The sequence below is a fragment of the Felis catus genome, chromosome A2, assembly GCF_018350175.1.
Source record: "Felis catus isolate Fca126 chromosome A2, F.catus_Fca126_mat1.0, whole genome shotgun sequence".
In the NCBI taxonomy this organism is placed as follows: Eukaryota; Metazoa; Chordata; class Mammalia; order Carnivora; family Felidae; genus Felis; species Felis catus.
This window is the reverse complement of record NC_058369.1, coordinates 37,916,989-37,935,891: the sequence shown is the minus strand read 5'-3', so window position 1 is coordinate 37,935,891 and position 18,903 is coordinate 37,916,989. Positions and strand designations below refer to the sequence as shown.

Sequence of the window (18,903 nt, the reverse complement as noted above, 5' to 3'; positions counted from 1 at the left end):
GTTTCTGATAAAACTTGCTCTGGGATGCAGGTTTTCATGACGGGGAAATCAGGAGGAAGAGGGACACACTGGAAACAAAGAAGGAGAGTGCATTTTATTCCAGAGAGGGGGTTTTGCAGACTTTGAGACAGCTGATAGATCTGACTGCTGGGCACACCATGTTCCCTAATTTTCAACAAATACACGTTTGATTGGATTAGACTGAGGATGGAAGTCATGTGCGCTTTTGATTTCAAAAGGAAAGTGAGAAATCATAAACAAGTTGCAGGAGATCTAATTTGGGAGCTAATTGGAATGTTTCACAAACTTGACACGCAAACCAATCAGCATTCAGATTAAGAAACAGAGTATTTTCACAACCCCAGAAACCTCCCTTTCGGCTCCAACCACTATCCCCTACTCCAAGAGGACTTCGATTCTGACCTCTAGCCGCATAGATTAGTTTGACAACAGTTGGTAAATTTTAAAATGCTTACATCAGAAGTGGCTTACCCTAAAAATATTCTTTGCTTCGCTATACATACTACATGTCTTGGCTCTAAGTACAGAAAACTCAGTCAGAACACTTTCCCACCCATCACCTGCCTTTTTTGCCAAACAGGTCCAATAAAGAACTTCCCATTCTTTTACAAGGATATTTGAGCTCATATCTAGCCCCTTCCATTTTATTTGGGTCAATCTATTGTGGCAAAGCATTTCTGTCTTCTTCAAATTGGAAAACCAAGGTATTATAAAATGGTTTTCACTGAGTGTAGCAAAGTACTTGGAATGATTTCTGACTTAAAATATAGAGTATATGGAATTCATTTTAGCAGGAGGACCTTGGGGGAAACCCAAAGAAATAGCCAACCATACTCCAGAGTGCCTTTAACTGAAGTAGAATAAAGGTAACTGCTGTTGGAGGGAGACAGATCAAATCTAATAAGGTGCTGGGGGCCAAGCCAGTAAATGGGGGTTTTGAGTGTGAACCCAAATCAAAAGTCCTACTTGCAGGTGTTGAGTTGCGATCAGGAAGCTTCACATAAGGACAACTCTATTTAGCATCCTCCAGAGTGACTAGCAACAGGGAATTGATTTAAGGATTCTTGGTGATTTTCTTATGATTCACTAAGGATGCTTCCTGATTCTCTGAAGCAACAGAGAGGAGCCCAGCGGGTAATAAATAAGACGCTGCTCTACACTGCTTCCTTTCTGAAATCTCCACACTGTGATTTTTGTATATTTGTGGCTCCAGGCCTACAGGCGTCCATGACTTTCCTGTGAATATCCTGCTCTGCTCTGTAGTCCTCACTTTCTTGGTATTTCTAGTTGTCCCTTTCTTCTGCTTCTAATGAGTCAACCTATCACAGTCAAGAATCAACTGAATTGTGGTGCGATGCCTCATGAAGAAATCACAAGCATTTCACAAAGAAACCACAGAAAGTATGAGAATCTGCCTATCGGATTTCCCCCAAAGACCTTCCTGGCTTATTAGTTAATGTGAACAAATCAGAATGGATGGTCCCTAGACTATGGTAATTTTATTGTGTTTAGTGTATCAGCTTGGTTCCCTGAAAGATTTAAGATGACTTACAAAACCATACCATACAGGAAGATAAGTTAGATTAAGTAAGAAGTATCAGGAAAAGAAACAACATGGATAGCCTTATTAAGTGAAATGAAAAAGTCCATTTGAACCGCAAATGTTTATCAGTAAGTAGTTTGCAGTTTGTGGATGACAAGTTTGACTTTAAAATTCCTGGAATTTAAATATGCAAACATGAAAAGTTACAAAACCGGTATTGCCCATAAGATTAAAAAAAAAGCCAACTGCTCTTTAGAAGACAAGCATTCTCACAAAGAAGATTGGTAATGTGAACGGCACATCACTTCATAATGTGAACGGGAAGGTCTATAGAGCAGGTGTGCCAAAGCATTTCTAAAGGCTCTGGCTTAATCACGGTCTTCAAAACAGTTAGATGGCATTGTACCAAAGAAGACTGTGTGGCTCAGGGTCACAGTTTTCCAATGATGAGTGGTAAACATGAGGCATTCCAGAAAAAAAATTGGATGAGCCACATGTGCACCATTAAAAAAAAATGGTTCAAAATTATCACTGGCCTGGAGGGTGGTTCATCTGTGTTTCTCACGGGGGTTGGAAACATAAGTTTTAATAGTCTGTTAAGCTGAGTCAAAAGAGTTGATATCGTCTTATGAAGGTATGAGGCACTTAAGTTGTTATAATTTCCCTGAAGACAACTCAGCTGCTGCGCAGAGATGGTCAGGAGCCTAAATTTACCTGGGACGGTGACTAAAATTTTCCCTGGAAAACAGTGTTGGATTTACTCCAATGTACTGAAATACAGGCGATGGAAGGCCCAAAGATCTACACGCGAGAGCTTAAGAACCATTTGAATTTACCTTACATTTAAGAGCGAGAAATCTCAGCAAAGCCCCAGAAGATGTCTGCTGTCAGTCCGAGATTTTCTCATGTGTTTCTATAGACTGGTTGCACTTCTCTGTGTTACTCTAAGGACATAAATAAAATCTATACATACTTAACAACTATGCATTTTCTTAATGGCTAAGATCCAAATTAGACACAATAAAAATCTCCTTCTACTAACTGCAGAATCTTTTCTGATGAGAAGGAAAAGCAATCTAGGCAGTGAAACTCTATCTATAGAAAAATATTCCTTAGCAGAATGAGATAAAATATAGATCTACTATTCTTTGTGCACTTGATCTTTTGTGTTTGATCATAAATGCACATTGTGAAGAGATGCCTCATACCTCCAAGCTAAACACTGTTTGCTACTCATTAGTGATTTATAAATGATATTTTCTCCCTGGTGACATATCTTTTGATATGATTCTCTAATAATAACATCCACCAATATTAAAATAAGAACATCCCCATGTATTGTGATCATCTTCAACCACATTTCCTCATGAAAATTAAATTTTAGCACACCAACTGATATTGTATGCATATATTTGTCTACCATCATTATAAATCTCCTAAGGGTCTCTATAAAATGATAGTTTTGCCTCTTTGCAGTAATTCTACCTAATGCTCCAAAGCAAGAAACTAATTACATGCTGACTTTTCACTAACTTTGATCTTTCAAATACCATACTATGGAGGTTCTATAGGTAATCATATAATTACAATTCACTAAATGAGTTGAAATTAGCCATAAACCTTTTTATTTAAATTGTATTAACTGTTTCTTCAGTAACACTGTCTGCAAGGCTACTCATTCCTACCTAAGTTTGCCGATATAAGGTTTCAAACTAAAATCTGATTATGGTCACTAATGTTTATAACAAATGCCTCATTATAACACCAGAAGCACCAATGAAGATGAATACGCAAGAATTTCTTAAAATATGCTTAAGGAAAGGCCAGGGATAAACTATAGTGGCATAAGGAAATGACTGAAATTTCTCAGGGGAATGTTTTAGGCAGCAAGAGAAAAAATGACCTCGCTTGTGTTTTCCCATTGCGTTGGTGCAGTATTTCCTGACAGAAAAATTAAAGACAATTGTTTCTTTCATTACACCATACAACTATGCATAGAAAGAGGGGGAAAAAAACACCCTAGATTTCACTTTTGGAAAATATCAATCCCCTCAGTACAGACTGAAGGGAATCCTAGCAAAGGATGGCACCCTTCATTCTTTAAGATCTCTTAATTAAATTGTATTTGCTTAAAACAGCCATTACAGTTGGTGATTTGTAAGTTCCTCTTGTAATTTTTTAACATTACAGACGATCCTATTTTTGTGGGCTGTTTTTGCCTGGCAGTGAAAATTTCTTTTCTTGTTAGCGTATTCAAAACGCTACACCAAAGGCTCGCGACTGGGGTTGGTTTTGCCCCTCAAAGGACATGTGGCGATGTCTGGAGACACTTTTGGCTGTCACAACTTAGGGGTTTCTACTGGCGTCTAGTGCATAGAGGCCAAGGGTGCTGCTGAACATCCTACAATGCACAGGATGGCCCCCACAACAAAGAACATCCAGCCCAGAATGTCAACAGTGCTGTGAGGTTGAGAAACCCTGCCTTCGACCACATAAAATGAAAGAGTGTGGGTTAGTAACCATTTTGCAAAGTCTTAAGGGGAAGAAACCCAAGCCTTTGGAGTGGGCAAGCTGGTAATGAATTTCCTCTTCAAAGTTAAGCCCGAAAGGTATGGAAAGGAAACACTCCATTGTTTGGAAAAGAGACCTCTACCTTTACCGTGTTTATGGACCTTATTTATCTAATAACGGTCGGAGCCACACAAAACCCTGACCACCACAGTCACTTTAAAGCTGAGTAAACAAAGTGTGTTTTGACTTGTCATCAATCAAGCCATGCGATCACAGGGAATAGGGTGTGCAAGAGGCAGTTGTTTTATCTGGAGCCTCAGCCTTTAAAAAATTCAAAACAGTAAAGTTGTTTATTTGACACCATTCTTGACCTGACTGTGGTGCTTCAATCTAAGAGAAAGTAGAACACACACGGCTTTCTGATTATTTGTAATTATATAGGACGTCTCTTTCTCTGGCCAACTTAGCTGTGGTCTGAATCCAGAAAGAAACAGGAAAAGCTTTCAAACAAAACAACACAACAACAACAAAAAACCTCCCCGGGAAAATGGGGGTGATGAGGAGTTAGCATTATTTCTAAACCACGCGTGGAATCAATAAAGACTGTCAGCTGATGAGTCTTCAGGAGAGTGAGGGTGCATTTAGCTCTAGGAATTGCATCCCTTTGGAGGTCTTTGTTTCAAAGAATAAAATTAAATATTCAGGAATAGTAACCTGAAAACTGAGCCTCTGAAACCCATCCATAAGCCCAAAACACAAACTCTGGGCTTCATGTAGGTGGATTGCCCGCACTGTTTTAGACCCATACTTTACCTATTTTCCAAACCCTACTCTCCGTGAATAGACTTACTCTCAATACCAACTCCTTCCGTTGTGTTTAAAGATGTCTTTTGCTAACTGTGATGGTCTAGTTAAGAAGTGTTTGTATCCTGGGGCATTAAATGACTTTACAGGACAGTCCTGAGAGACCTAGCCTGGTTGACACAACTCTTTCCTAACCCTGTTCTCCCACATGCCTCCTGAACAATTCATACCAGCCACTTGGCTTTTCCAGTCAATGATTCATACATAGAGTCCAAAGCACTCTTGGGATGATATCTTCTTTGATTCTTTTAGATAAAGGGCACACAAATTCAACAGTCATTATCTTTCTTATGCAGGCTGTTACAATTATTTGTAACCTACTAAGAAGTTAATGAGCCTGACCAAAACCTGGTTTTCAGGAGCTAAAATTACCATATCATAAAGTTAACACTTGAGTTTGAGGACTAAGTTAGTATTTGAAGACGATGGGCTACAGGGGTGGCTGGGTGGCTCAGTCGGTTAAGTGTTTGACTCTTGATTTCCACTCAGGGCATGATCTCACGGTCCATGGAGTGAGCAATGCATCAGGCTCTGTGCTGACAACATGGAGTCTACTTGGGATACTCTCCCTCCCCCCCCCCCCCCACCGCCCTCCCCGCTTGTGCACTTGGGCTCTCTCTCTCTCTTATAATAAATAAATAAACTTAAAACAAATTAGATATTGGATTACAAAGCCTCTCCCCATCCCACATGTGCACAACAGAGAAAATCCTAGTGACCACTGATGAGTGGGTGCCAGGCCATGTATTTTGTTTGCTTCTTTGATTGTTTTACTTGCTTAAGCAGGATGTGGTCAAACACCTTATGCAGTCAGTGCTCTAGTCTCTGTTTCCTCATTTCGGTTTGGGACAACTGGACAAGCAGATTTCAAAGCTACCTTCCAGGGGCTTGTTGGGGGGGGGTACATCTACAGATTTAGGTCACTTTACTTCCTCTTGAGTCAAGTATACATTATGACAGAGTTGGGAAGAAGAACCATTACATTAGCGAAATGAGCATTGTATTATATAAAAAGAAGGCAATATTTTGATGTTTTATTTATTTTTGACAGAGAGAGAGAGAGAGAGAGAGAGAGAGAGAGAGAGAGAGAGAGAGAATATGTGAGCAGCAGAGGGGCAGAGAGAAGGGGAGACACAGAATCTGAAGCAGGTTCCAGGCTCCGAGTTGTCAGCACAGAGCCCGACACGGGGCTCGAACCCATGAACCGTGAGATCATGACCTGAGCCGAAGTCAACGCTCAACCAACTGAGCCAGCCAGGTGACCCAAGAGAAGGCAATATTTTGGATATAAGTGTAGTCAACATATTTTGATTTAGAAAATTACTTGATCCTACACGTTTGAGGAACTTGATTCTTGCTTTCTCTGCTTAGAATGTGTTACCATCCACCTTGCCAAATGCTACCTATTTTTTGGGACTCCATTCAGCATCTCTTCCTCTGTGACTTGTCTCCCTGTACCATAGGGTCACTGCTTCCTTTGTAGCAACCATAGCCCTTAGCATATACCTACACCTACAACTATCATGCCATTCTATCCTGTTAAGAGCTTACTGAAGCATTTTTATATCAGATGATAAAATTCACGATTGAAATGTATAATTCAATGACAGTAAGTTTACAGAGCTGTGCATGCAATGTCACAAGGCAAATCTAGACCATTTCTATCACACCAAAAAGAACCTTCATGCCCATTTAGGTCATTCCCCATTCCCACCCATCTGCTCCCATCTCCACCCCGAGATTACCATTACCACTTACCTACTTTTTGTTTCTGTAGATTTTACATTGTTCTGTGTTGCTTTCTTTGTGTTTTCCCTGGAGAAGCTTCTAAGCTCCGTGGAAGCAAGAATCACGATCATGATCTTGTTCTTTCTTTTCTTTCTTTCCAACTCTTAGCACAACTGCCATAATCACATAATACATAACAGCATGTAATATTTATCAAAACTTCCATTTATTTGAAGTTTGCAATTAAAAGTATTACAAATTCCCTCTACTTTAATCTCCAAACCAGTCATTGGATAAGCACTATTTTTATTCCTTTCAGAAATAAGGACATAGCCGTAGAGTACTTAAATAACCCGCCCTGGGTCATGCCAGGACTTGAAGTCCAGGTTGTCTGACTCCAAAGCTGAATGAATGAATGAATGAATGAATAAATAAATCAACGATGAGGAAAGGAGCTCTTAATCTGGAATAGAGTTTTTTTTTTTTTTTTCAGTAACAGATATTTATTGTCTCATAATTCTGGAGCCTGGGGAGTCAAAGATCAGAGTGCAGGCCAATTCAGTTTCTGCTGAGGGCTCTTTTCCTGGCTTGCAGATGGCAGCCTTTTGGCCATGTCTTTACATGGCAGAGAGAGGGAGCAAGATGTCTGGTGTCTCTTGTTATAAGGACACTGACCCTAGTGGATCAGGGATCCATCTCTCTGATCTCATTTAACCTCAAGTATCTCCTTTTTTTTTTGTAAATGTAATTTATTGTCAAATTCACTAACATACTGTATATATAGTATGCTCCTGGTTCTGGGGGTAGATTCTCATGGTTCATCACTTACACACAACACCCAGTGCTCATCCCAACAAGTGTTCTCTTCAGTGCCCATCACCCACTCTCCCCTGTCCCCCACCCCCCACCCACCCTCAGTTTGTTCTCTGTATTTAAGGCCTCCCTCCCTCTCTCTTTGTAACTATTTTTCCCCCGTCCCTTCCCCCATGGTCTTCTGTTAAGTTTCTCAAGGGGAACAGGATTTCTTAATTTTAGAAAGGATTCTAATAGAGACCTCATGAATCTGTTTGTCATGTTTTAGGTGCATATGGTATATATTTATGCTGCGATGTTCATAGATTTTATGAAAATTTCAAAGGTAGCCTTGATCCAAAAATGAGAGGTACTGAGACAGGCTGCAATAGTGATGAGTCATGGTCCCTCAGTGTGCTTCTTTCCGATGAGGATGAAAAAGTGAGATACAATCTTTACCCTCTGTGTCATGTGGGCACGGTTTTCTAAGAACCCACTTGTCCCAAATCTCATTCTGTGTTCAAAATAAGGAAGTTAACCCTACTTCATGTATATCAAAGGAAACACCTTCCCACTCTTTGCCCTTCCTTTGTTTCAAGCTGCCTGTCATGTCAATAAAGTTGTTGGGGGGAAAAAATTCAAATGGGAGAAAGGCTATACATGGAGAACCCTTAGATCCTTCCTTCTCCCTGGTGTAAACGCTTCCTTTTCCCCCAGAGCTGGGGTAAGTTAATTGTATTTGAATGAATAATTCTAATAAAGCAGTGACCTTTAATGCCAACTGGTGTTTTTAATTTTAATTCACTGTCAGTCACTCCAGTGTGAGCCACCCCAGGATGTGAGCAGTGGAAAGGCCAGTATGTACAGAGAAGAGAAAAACAAACATGCAGAGCTGGGCGCCTGCCGCCCGCAGGTAAACACAGAGATGGCAGATCTGACAAAGAGATGTGGGCCAGAGACTCCTTACAAAGGAGGCAGGAAAATGGTGGATATTAGAATCACGATTACAGCAAAATTCAAGAGAACAATTTTCTGCCTATCAAGAAGATAATTCACTGTTCTTTGTATAAAATTTAGAAAAGACAGGAAAGCAGAAAAAGGAAATGGAAGAATAAAACAAAACAATACCCATCTGAAATCTCATTGCTTAGGGACAACTACTGTGACGAGTATTAATATTCTGGAATATATCCTTCCAGTCTTTTTTCTATATTTATATACATACATAAAATCTATGCATATATTCTTATATCTGTGTATTTGTAAATTGAATTATGCTCTGTGTATTGGGTCAGGGATTTCTTGAGGCATAATTATTCAGGTTCCTTTTGTGCCTTGATATTCAGTCTTTAAAGTCCTCACTCATATGAATGAGAAAGACAGTAGATGCCACTTAAAATAAAAAGGGAGTTCTAGTGGTACAGGACCCTCTAAAGCAGATTTCAGAAGTGAAATGCCCCGAGGAATTGGACTGACCTTGAACGGAGGGCAGAGATCCAGGCTGAGCCCTGTGTCACTGAGGCAGCCCTTAGGGAGAATTTGGGTTTGTTCTTGTCCTCTACACTTTTTTGAGGTCAGAAATTCATATCTGGAGCAATCTTCCCATTTAAAAATGATAGCAACTAATTTCAATTAAATTGAAAAATACTGCATTGACCAGGTCAAGCTGATCTCCTGACTGGAGGTGGCCTAGGGGCCAAGTTGCCAAGCGCAGTCTGAGGTAAAATGGCCACCTCTCCCTTTACCCACCCATTACCACCAATCCCCAAACACACCATTTATCGTTCCATGGGAGCTAGTTGGTCTTACCCAGTGTATATGTAAATTTAAACTGAATATAATTAATATTCCATTTTAATTCCTTTCTCTCTTCACTGCTTCTCAACGGCAACGTCAAATGAAAACGGATGATCTTCTTTCAGAGAATTTACCACAAGAGAGGTCTCCATACCCATATACTTATGCATGTATCAGTGGTGTCATTACAAGCATTTTAAGTCAACGAAAATTTCTTGTGCATCTACTACTGTATTTAGAAAGAAATGGAACTACCAGTTACTTCGCATGCAAAGGTGAATACGCGTGCCTGTATTTGTCGATCCATTCAATGTAAAATTGAGTTACTACTGTGGAAACACTGCTCTTAGCACAGGGTACAGAGCCGTGAGCAGACAAAATATTTAAGTAGGTGTGTGCATGTGTACTGTGTCACAGAGAGTGGGGGGGGGGGCGGTCAGCAGTGGGAATGGCCTATAGATTAGCATTCTTCATTCTCTACCAACAAGGAATGCCGCCCCCCCCCCCCCCGCCCACCATTGCCATACCACACAGGAGAGTGCCTGAATATTCCACACCTAAGCTGGACTCCATTGTGTACCTGTGTTTGCCTTTAATATAATAAGAGTCTTTAAAATACTGTTCTGTCGAATGATTTAACTGTATCGGACATCTTGCCTGAGAAGCGAACTAGTTATTCCTAGGTTCTGAAACACGCACACAGTCTCGACTGCTTCTTGTGGATGCACCTGCCAAGCCGTCTTCTCAGACATGCCAGTTCTCAGCCCTAGGCATGCTGATTCTGAAACTCATTCCTCAGAGAGCACAAAAATAATCCAATAGATCAGTGAGTAGCACACAGGCATCGTATAAATATTTTCCACTACAAACAAACTGGCCTTTCCACGCACAAATTGGCCTTTGGGTTTCACTCGAGGACCGGTTTGTCATAAGCACACTGAGTGTTGCCCTCTTTAAGTGCGTCTTCCTAAGTCATGTCACCTAACTAAATGGTGGGTATTAAGATATTTTTGCCTCTCATGGGGCACCTGGGTGGCTCAGTTGGCTGAGTTGGCTCTGACTCAGCTCAGGTCATGATCTCACAGTTTGTGGGTTTGGGCCCCGCATCGGGCTCTGTGCTAACAGTTCAGAGCCTGGAGCCTGCTTCAGATTCTGTGTGTGTGTCTCTCTCTCTCTGCTCCTCCCCCGCTCATGCTCTCTCAAAAATAAATAAACGTTTAAAAATTAAAAAAAACATTTCCATCATGTCTTTACCTCCATTGCCAACTTCCATGGTTAAAGATTCAAATGTTGAAAAAGTGACCTAAGTTTATGGAAAAGGAAGTATTTTAGGATCTATAGGCATCTTGACTCTATGGTACAATGGTACATTGTAGCCCAGTGAGGCAAAATGACATTCTTAGGTCACACAGACATGCCAATTTAAATGCATCCCAAAGATATTTTACATGGGAAAAAGAAAATTGATGAACATTATCCCAGATATAGAAGGTGGATGTTTTCATCAGCCAGAAGAAATGGCTTGAGTTATCTAACTACACCTGTAAGAACTCAGGTGGGTTAAAATGAAACAGATCTGACATTTGAAAAAATTGGGAGTGGCAACTATTCATGATTTCTTAAGTGATACTCTATAAGCATGGCAAACCTCTTTGTTTAAGATTAAAATAAGATGAAAGAAAAGAACACATGCCTTAATATTAAATTCAAGAAGGTGTTTAATATTATCTCTGATGGGCAACAGTGATTAGAGTATGGCTTTAATGTCTAATTTGATTCAAAATATGCTTCTTAGGGAGAATCTAAGATGATTCACTATATATGGTTTTGACTAAAATAATATTTTGCTAGACTCTAATAGGATGTTAATACCCCTATGAGCCAGGCTGGCTCCATTCAGTGTTCATCTTAATTAGCTAACATTAACCATCATTAGGGTTTTATATGGTACAATGCACATTACTTCATAACTTCCACCCAGATCACACGGAGCTAGATCATAATACATGTTATCAATCATCAACTTCCTGGGCTTTCTTAACACCTAGCTTTTATTTTAAAAGTTAAGGTCAATGTTAAGTGTTATACTTCAGCTGAAAAAGTTTAAAAAAAATCAATGTTAATTAACAATGTTAATTAAATGTTAATCATGTAAATGAAAGCATTTTTCATTCACTTGCCTAGTAAATTATAGTCAGGTAGTCTCTCCTATAGTATTCGAGAGGCCATAGGAAAATGGTATCCACCAAGAGGGAATGGGGACGAAAGTTAGATGAAACAAAACAGAAATTTACATGTGGAAAGTGCATGTGTTTGTTTTTGTCTGCTTGTTCGTTTTTCACATGGGGAATCCACCATGTTTTTTACATGGGAAATTCCAGGGGGAATTTCCAGAGATTCACTTACTGATACAGAAGAAGGATATAGAAAAAAATAAAGATGCATCTTTTGAGGTACTGTGATATTTGGATGGCCTCTTCTCCAACTAGGCTTATCCTTGCCTGACCAGATGCAGACCCTATATACTCGGCCTCAGTATCGTGACGTAATGAAAACAAGGTATTTTTAAACATGTTTTAATATTTAAAAGGATTGCAAAGCAGTTGGGACCCTTCAGCCAGTAAGCCCATTTGGAAAGCTTCCACATGCCTTGTGCAGGCCTGTTTCATCCTTTTCCTACTGGCAATAATCATGGCTACCAACAGAGAATCGGATCAGAAAATTAGGTCTTCTGTGATTTTCCAAACTGTATTGTGGTTCTAAATTCTAAGGCACCAATGGCAAACTTGGTGTCATGACACTTCAGTAAACGTTTAAGTGCCTGCTTTATGCCAAATCCCATGGGAAAATACAGATGGAGGGTGTGTGTGTGTGTGCGCGCGTGTGCAATAATTTATTACAATGCTTGTCAGATAAAACATAAGACGTCAGACTCTGCACTACATACACCCGCACACTTAGAATATAGGGACCTCTTAGGCTACTACATTGGTTTTCACAGAACAAACTGGAGGCCCCAAAGATGCTCAAGGGTATAGCCAAAATCACAATTATGTAAGGCTGGACCTAAACAGTTGTGTATATTTTTACCATTTAATTCATATGTACTGTTTGAAAGGAGGCTTGTGTTTGCCTGCTTATTTGAGTAAGAGGACGAGCCCACTTGTCCAGGTTGCTCCTCAACCTGACCTATTAGACAGATGATTATGGTGGACGTTAGAAAACAACAACAAAAGCGGACCTGAAATCATTAATGAAGCAGTGGATTAACATTGGCCAAACTGTTCTACGGCCCGGCCCCACAGCCGCCCTCTGATCTGCCCATCTGACCCTGTGCTATCCTCCCTTTCCTTCAATTACCTGAGACACAGAACAACCTCTGTCCATTTCCTTTGCCGCTTAACTTAGAAAGTGTATTTCTGTCGACTGCAACTCAAGAATCCGAAGTAAGGAAATGACCCTCCCGTGTCCATCACTTTGGCAGTGAGAAGACTGGTTGAGGCTTATGAACAGTTCCCAAGGCAACAGCTCCCTACCTGTCTGTGCTGGAAGTAAAGGGATTGAGAAAGATGTACTAGATACAGAAAAGACTGCCCTGCTCTGCTCGACAAAGTAGTGAAATTACTCCAGACTTTTTTATTTTGATCATCATTAGCAAAATGTCACTCACATCCCGCTCGTTTGAGACCTAGGTGTGCCAAGCGGTTGTACCGTGTCACCTCCCTAATCGCTCTGCGATCTGATGCTTCAGGCTTAAATTTCTTTGGTCAGAAAAGTGGGAATGATGTCCCTCTTCCAAGAAATGACCCAGATGAATGATTTCCAAAGGAGAACACTTTAAAGAGAGTATCTTTTTTTCCTTGCATTAAAGTGGGTTGTGGAATCTCGTAAGAAATATCGCCACATCCATGTCACATTAGAGATTTTCTCCATTTAGAGGTTCTAATTCATTAGACAGGAAAGAAGTAGAAAAAACTGCCTCTATTTGAACACTTTCGACTTCTTTGTCTCCAGTCTTCTTCCTACCTACAAGACATACACACACACACACACACACACACACACACTCACTCACTCATGCATGTGCATGCATGTACGCAGCACACGTGGATTCCAAGAGGTAACACCTTGTATTTGGAGGTGTAACTTTTGCCTTTTCAGATCCAATAACTTCTTTGATCACAATTTCTTCCTGAAACATCTGGACATATCTATATCTATCATGATAAAACAAGGTATTTATGGGGTTCCTGGGTGGCTCAGTCGGTTAAGTGTCCTACTTTTGATTTCGGCTCAGGTCACGATCTCATCACGGGTGAGCTCGAGCCCTGTGTTGAGCTCTGAGCTGACAGTGAGGAGCCTGAGTGGGATTCTCTCTCTCCCTCTCCCTCTGCCCCTCCCCAGTTCTCTCTCTCTCTCTCAAAATTAAACAAGAAAGCAAGTTATTTAAGAGAACTTCTCAGTCTTAGAGCAACTTTTTCCAATGCCTTCTATTTAATAGCCAGAAGCCCATACCATTTAATTTGCTAGACTACCTTTAAAATCAAATGTAAGTCACTATGTTTAGCGATCAGGAACACCCACTGGTTTATGAGTCTTTTCTCACCCGTCCTATTAGATACAGCAGTTCTAGAACACCGTAACTTCAAGTTTGTTCTTGAAAAGTCAACCATGAAAGTTACTATCTTTGGGTGATTTGTATTTCCAGCACTCTGCATTTAGGTAATAGGATTCTCAGGTCAGTTGCCTGAAGCACCAAGTCAGTGGGGTTCGCATGAGGACCCGTCCAGAAGGCAGGAGCAGGTGGCCAGGGCTGGACCAGGGGAGCAACAATTGGTGCAAGTGAGGGCCCTGAGGACATGGGTAACCTGAAGGATTATTAATGGAAGGCACAGACTCCAGTCAGAAAGGAAATTGGAATCCTCTGTTGTGCTGCGGACCCGAGAAGCGAGCAAGTGGCAATATTTTCGTTTGGAAATTAGTAACACCGTTTAATAGGCCCTGGTGGCCTCAGAGGCCTAGGGAACAGAAGACTCAAACATTTTAGATTAATTTTTTCCTTAATTAGTAAATCAAGTCATAATCACAATGAAACTAGAGGAAAGGACATCTAGAAATCCTTAATTTTATTCATTTAATATGCTCGCTTAATGTAGGCTCACATGGAATCAGAGACACAACAATCCCAAGCAGCAGTTTTGATAATGTGATTTACTACTTGCGACTGGGCTTTTGAGGTGGAATTACAGGCGGCAAATCTATTTTTAAAGGGGCGCACTCGTAATTGGTCTTTGGAATTTTGATTCAAAAATGAGCCAGGAGATCAGTCTTTGGAAACGATGGCCTTAAAAGGGAAAGGATGAACTCATTTTGGAAAAGCGAGGCATTCAAGAAACCTAGAAGAATTACACTGGCTGTCTTCTTGGTACCGAAATGGGGGCGGGGGGTGCCTGGACCCCAGAAGAGAATGGAACCAAAGAGGACGACATAAAACGTGTCAATCCCGAAGCAGCTTCACGTAAACCCTCCTTCCAACACTTATTTTCTCTGGGCAGCCTCATAATAGCACTTATCTCTGCATCTGAGGCAGAGGGAACTTTCTTCTTTAAGTGGCAGCAACCTAAAGCCACGAGTCCGAGCTGTCACAAATAACTCCCACTCCAGAGCGTGCGATACTCTACCCAAAACATAAAAGCCGAGTGTTTGTTTTGATAACTCTTGCAATTTTTTTTTCCTCATTTTTCGCTTTAAGTCTGAGAACTTTGGCATTTGACTAATTTACCATGCATTTAAGGCTGGTAGCAATATCGGGAAAGAAATATGATAATCACTTGCTACCACAAAGTATTCTATATACTGTTCTCTTTTTCAGCCCCAGTGCCACATGTGTTGGTTCAATGGAATATTCAATAGACATTTATAGGAAATAAATTGAGAGATGAATGTAAACCATATGGCATCTGGAGGTTTATTTGCAAAGTCCCTGCATCAAAGCTTTCTCCAGATCACACCATATTAGCTATGTTTTTCCAGTCCAGCAGAATCAGGAAGGTAACCACAGACTTCCTTGATGGAAAACACATGAAAAACAGAGCAAATCTTACTACGTAGCTTGAGTTGCTGGTCAAGGAGCATCCCTTAAAATAATTTTATTACCGGTGTTTTCAGCACATTGTTTAGAGCTGCATTAAAAACATACAACAAGTTGGTTTTGTTTGGGATTTTCTTCCAAATTATAGGACACATTTCTATTTATTTGTGCCAATAAAAATTATATCACCTTACTAGCATTTTATGAAAATCTCAGGACTATTTCTTTTGGCACGGGCATGTAAAAATAGGTGCCAACCAAAGAGAAATGCTACATTTAAACATAGCATAGATACACGAAAGTACATTAGGATTTTTGCGGCTAGGTACAGAGCACACACGCATTCGAATATACTCACACACACAAAAACCCAGCCAACTAAGCTTTGGAGAATCACATTATTATAAGTAATAGTTAAAAAACATTGATTGGACAGAATGAGAAATGGTCCTCAAACTTAATTTATATATAAAAAAATTTCCTCAACCTTGAATGCTCTCTGCTTTGTGCAGTTGGTTATGGCTAGCATTCCATCTGATCTCAAATTAATTCTCATGCAGCCTGTTATATAAATCATTATGAAATGTCAAAAGCTTGTACATATATTTTTTTTAAGTTTTCACTTACTTTCCAAATAGTTTCCATTTTTCAGTGTCATAGACTTTTCAGCCACTCAGTCGATTTTAATGATTTTTTATCACTCTAAATGTTTCCCTCATTTATAGCACATTTGTGCACGCATATGCACATACACGCACATGGTATGCTGCGGGACACAGGTGATGTGCACAGTGGTAATCTGTAAGTTTCTTCATTCTTTGGTTCAAAATGAATGGTCAAATGAGCAGCACAGTCAAAGAATGAGATGTTGCTATTGAAATCTGCCCTTCATAAATAAATATTAAAGATTCAAACAATAGCCAATTGACTCCCTGCCCTGGGCCGCCCATACTTTCCATTTTACGACAGTTGCTAAGGAAAATGGTGCCTTAAACTTTTTGGCAATTACTCAATTACCCATCTCAATGAAGTTCTCCTCCCTTTACAGGTTAAGCTTCGAAATTTATGGCAGTAAGTTAATGCCACTTGCAACTTGAAAAAGGGGGGTATGTGAGCAACATCACTTAAAAAATATGTGGCTAACTGCTGGAAGCTATTAAAAACCAAATAAACAAAAGAGATTACACTTCAAAGAAATGTCAACAGTTTTTCCTCTCTCAGAACAGACGAGTTTTCTTTACTTATATCCACATCCACATCTGGAAAATGCTTATGGCTTTATACATCTTTTATGGTAAAATGAATTTATTGAGTTTTAAAATTTTCGTGATGGATTAATGCAATCTTCATAAAAGGTAAACCCACACCCTAGTAAAAAATCTGTCTTAACAGTGAGGAATGATTTCAATAATAACTAATAGCCCAATGTTAATTTCAAGGAGCAAAATAATTTTGAGGAAGCGTTTGGTTAACCAGAGTTTTAGAAAAATATATTGCTACATGGAAATGAAAATGCAGTATCTTGCTCCCTACGACCTATCTTTAGGTTGGTACAATTAATTCTTAAGTTAAGGGGGAAATAAAAGCTGCGGCGTGCAAAGCCAACTCCAAGCTTAACTGAATATACTTGCTCCAATTAACTAACAAAAGAATTCAAGAACACACTAAATTTACTGATAGCAAGATCACCAAGGGAAGATTTCAAAACAGTTAATAGATTTCTACAGTTCCTCACAAAGTTATATAGCACTGCTTTTGTGTATTTAAGAGGCGAGAATTAATTCCTCACATAGAAATACGTAGCCTGTTCTGGATGTCCAAACAACTGACTTCACATGCTACACAATGTTCTCTCGTGGCCCCAAAATGACAGCATTCATTTAATTTTGTTTTACAATTAACTGGGTAGTAGCAACTTGCTCTCTGTACAAGCTTGCCAAAGAAAATACCACCTTTGGTATCCGACCAAACATCCACATGTGGACAAGTGACTTAAATTTAATAATTTATAATTTTGATGGGGAGGGGATTAAAAAAAAAGACTTGAAATATGGGAGAGGTGTCATCTTTATAAGTCAGGCCAAGAATTAAGGGGAGGGGGGAAACCCCAACCAGAAGAATGTTTAAAATGGAACAGCATAATTTGGACATAAAGTAAGTGGTCTGCAGTCAATAAAAAAGAGAAAGAAAAAGAAAAATAAACTCCACCAAGCCGGCTGCAGAATAGGAAAGTCGATCTATTTTGTTTATTTATAAGCGAGTAACAAGTAGATTCTTTCGCACTAACTAAACCAGACAGTAATTATAAACACAGGTTGGTTAAATTCCGTGCACCCTATGAAAGGAAACAAGCTTCTTTCTTTTCCAAACATTGTCATTTGTTTATTGAGCCTCTTTGGGGCTTGGTTTCATTTAAAACCATGTAAGCACACATCTGTTACCCCCAAACAATGTCAACCTTTTAAAGCCAAACCTGCCTACTTATTATACAAAAATTTGCAAGTAACCTGACAGCAATTTTTGAAGTAGCCAGTTAGCATACCAAGTAAAGAATTTGGATTATTTTTGTTCCATTACAGAAAAACCTTACATTAGAGTGTAATCATACAGGAAGCAAACAGTCGCTGCCTCAGTAGTTTTGGATAATTAGTTACCTAAATTTTCCGAGGTGAATTCAATGTACTTAGACTGAGGAACATTATTGCTTATATTCTGAAAGACCACAATACAATCTTGGTTAACAATGAAATTATAAATATGGGAGTAAAACGTCATTTTAGAAATCATTAGGTTTTATCAGTACAGTACCACTGAGTCCCTCGTTTAAGGAACTGTTTTATTAAAAAAAAAAAACCGGGGGCCTGTGATATTGCTTATATTAGCTCATGTCAGATATCAGATTTCAAAAAACTTTAACACAGTAGACACTATTAAAACATCATTATTAGAGTTGTCATGCTTGGGTGGTTTGAACTAAAGTGAATTTCATGTATTTGCTGGGAGACAGCAATAATAAATCCTGGAGTCTGCATTTCTAAGCAGTGACCTAGAGTCCTAGGGAACCGGCTTAATGAACAGACAGGACAAATGGAGAAGTGGAGTGGGTGGGGGGCCTCGTGGGGAGGGACAGAATCTGATTAAAGTTCACCGGGAAATACAGACATGGCACCCAACCCCCGCCACCTCCCCCCCCACCCCCACCCCAAGCAACCATTCTGAACAGGACAATCTCGGTCTACTGTGATTTCTCTGCTACTCACGCACTCCCCATAAGCCAAGAGAGGTCCCCAAGTCTTGTGTTGCCTACACTCCTTCCCTCGGAGGTGGCAGACCTATCTAATGGATCACCTAACTCTGAGTGTGGATGGAGAGCCATGGTGTTTCAGCCCAACGCACCAGTCAGCCACTTTTAATCCATCCACCCGCCAGCGAGGCAGGAGACCATACAGGAGCTCCGACAGAGCAAGCGGAGTATCCCTAACACCTTGCACACTGCTTGGCACATAGTGGGAGCTAAATAAATGTTTGTTCAGGAAATGATGAGAGTTGGGAGTAG

At 40.0% G+C, this 18,903-nt stretch overlaps 1 long non-coding RNA gene across 1 annotated transcript in view; it reads right to left on the bottom strand.

The window, feature by feature from the left end:
• Positions 1-18,903, bottom strand: part of LOC123383745 — a 340,512-nt gene that overhangs the window by 67,882 nt on the left and 253,727 nt on the right. The window contains exon 3 of the long non-coding RNA XR_006593893.1: positions 6,698-6,840. This is a non-coding gene — a long non-coding RNA (uncharacterized LOC123383745). The remainder of the gene's footprint in view (positions 1-6,697; positions 6,841-18,903) is intronic.